Below are 2,172 nucleotides of genomic sequence, written 5' to 3'. Positions count from 1 at the left end.
TCTGAGGAGGTAACTTTTAGCATTTGATATATGCTTGCACAAAGTCAGACCACATATTATAATGTTTGTCTTCAATCAATCAATTTAAACAAAAGAGATGGGGACTTTATAATATAACAAGGGTCCATATATCACAGTGAAAAAAGACATACATGTATTTTTACTTTAACATGAACTAATGCTGAGTTACAGCATATCATATATTGAAGAGTCATCATTAACTACAACATGACATGTTTTTCATTGTTAGTTAATGCAGTCATTTACAATAAATTAATTTGAGTTCATGTTGTAGTTAAGTAAGTTCAGTAAGTTACATGTCTTAACTCAGCATTAGTTTATATTTACTTATATTTAAGTAAGAATTAATTTAGGTATACGTTCAATGTTTCCAATGATGAGCAGTTAATCCACTAAACAAAGAGATAATTCCTGAGGCATGTTTAAAGAGTTTTGTATTTCATCAAGAAGGTGCTGATTCACAAAGATTTTAAATTTAAGAAAATCTGAGCATCATTCCAAATAACTGTTAACATGTTTGTCAACTAAACATGTTTTGTAAACGTAATAAACTTTATAAAAATATTTTTTATTTTGTATTAATAATCAAGTATAAAGAACAATGCATAGTGTGAAAATGCGGATTATAAAAAAGTATATTAAAGAAAAGGACTACATTTCCCAGAATGCACCTGCACCCACTCATCTGACTGCCCCCACCCTTCAGGTGCGACTGCTCAACCTATGGGCTTGACGGAAAATTCAAATCGCAAACCGTTACTGCCTGGACTACTCCGTCTCTTATTAGTTTGTTTGCTCATTAACAGTAAGGTAAGTTTGATTTAATTCATTTGTCTGCATCGCGCTGATCGGTTGCCTATTTGTTCATATTATGTTATTTACTATGATTCGTTTTTGTCTTTATACTAGAACTGTTTGAATTTAAAGCACAAACAGTAAAACATTAAGGTTATACGTGGTACACAGCGGTAAACATGAGGTTAAAAATATGCGCAGTAACATTCAAACCGGGCTGTTAAAAGAATCAATTCGATGTTTAAATTTTTAAAAACAAAACTTTAAAGAAGCCAAGATGAGACGTTATTTGCTTAAAACAAACAAAACAACAGTAACTCGTGTGTTTGAAATGTTAGCAGCTAGCAAGTGTCTCTCTGCTATTTTAAATGGCACAGACGATCTTTTGTTGTTTTAAAAGCTCATTCAGTTCTGGTAGATGCTGCTTATTTTTCAAGACTGTTTTAATAGCTTTATATTGATTTGTAACAAAGCCAGCTTCACTTTGAGAGAACCTAGATGCTTATTGTAAAGAAGCTTGGAGTCATAATATATTTAAACGTTATATGTTTGCTGTTCTTCATCTTTTTAAATATGAAGTCTATTCATGTTTGTGTTTACAGAGGTCATGTACACTGTGGTCAACTTTGTGGACGATGAAGAGGTTTCTGGGTAAAGATGATGTATGTTTAATCATTCAATGATTACATTAAATTAAAATCAAACATGTTAAATAGTAAACGGATGTATTGTGATATGTGATTTTAATTTTTAATTCTGTGTTTGCCAGAGAAATATAATGAAGTAACAGTGAAAGCTAAAACATCAGACTGATCCAGACACTGAAGAAATTGATGTCACTGCAATCTGGCCAAAATGATTAAGTTTAATAATTAAGTTATTAAATTAAAGGTTAAATCGTAAATAAATGTGTTGTAATGTATGTGATTCTATTTTTTTTATTCTGTGTTTGATAGACAACAATATTGAAGTAGCCTACTGTAATGAAGCTGCAGAACAACACAGAGACTCTTGAGGACATCAACACAGAAAATGAAGTAAGAAGATGTATATTAAGAAGTTCTTAGATCATATATTGTTGTATCTTTGTTGCAGTGGTTCTTAACGTTATTCCTGGCGACCCACTGCTCTGCACATTTTGTATGTCTCCCTTATTTAACACACCTGATTCAAATCATCAGCTCATTAGAAGGGATCTCCATGAACTGAACTACGTCTGTCAGATAAAAGAGATATACAAAACATGCAGGGCAGTGGGCCTCCAGGAATAACGTCAAGAACCACTGGTTTAATGTAAACTTTCTAAAATGTACAACTTTAATTCTATGTCATTTGATTTGTCGTGTGTGTGTATGT

General features: G+C 32.0%; 1 long non-coding RNA gene across 1 annotated transcript; it reads left to right on the top strand.

The window, feature by feature from the left end:
* Positions 1–774: 774 nt before the first annotated feature.
* On the top strand, positions 775–1,676 carry LOC141280865 (uncharacterized). The gene is made up of 3 exons (XR_012335181.1): positions 775–831; positions 1,419–1,478; positions 1,586–1,676. It is a non-coding gene; the product is annotated as an uncharacterized lncRNA (long non-coding RNA).
* The last annotated feature ends 496 nt before the right edge of the window (positions 1,677–2,172 follow it).

The sequence above is a fragment of the Paramisgurnus dabryanus genome, chromosome 16 (assembly GCF_030506205.2).
Source record: "Paramisgurnus dabryanus chromosome 16, PD_genome_1.1, whole genome shotgun sequence".
In the NCBI taxonomy this organism is placed as follows: domain Eukaryota; kingdom Metazoa; phylum Chordata; class Actinopteri; order Cypriniformes; family Cobitidae; genus Paramisgurnus; species Paramisgurnus dabryanus.
The sequence above is the reverse complement of the archived record's forward strand: the minus strand, read 5'-3'. Positions and strand labels throughout refer to the sequence as shown.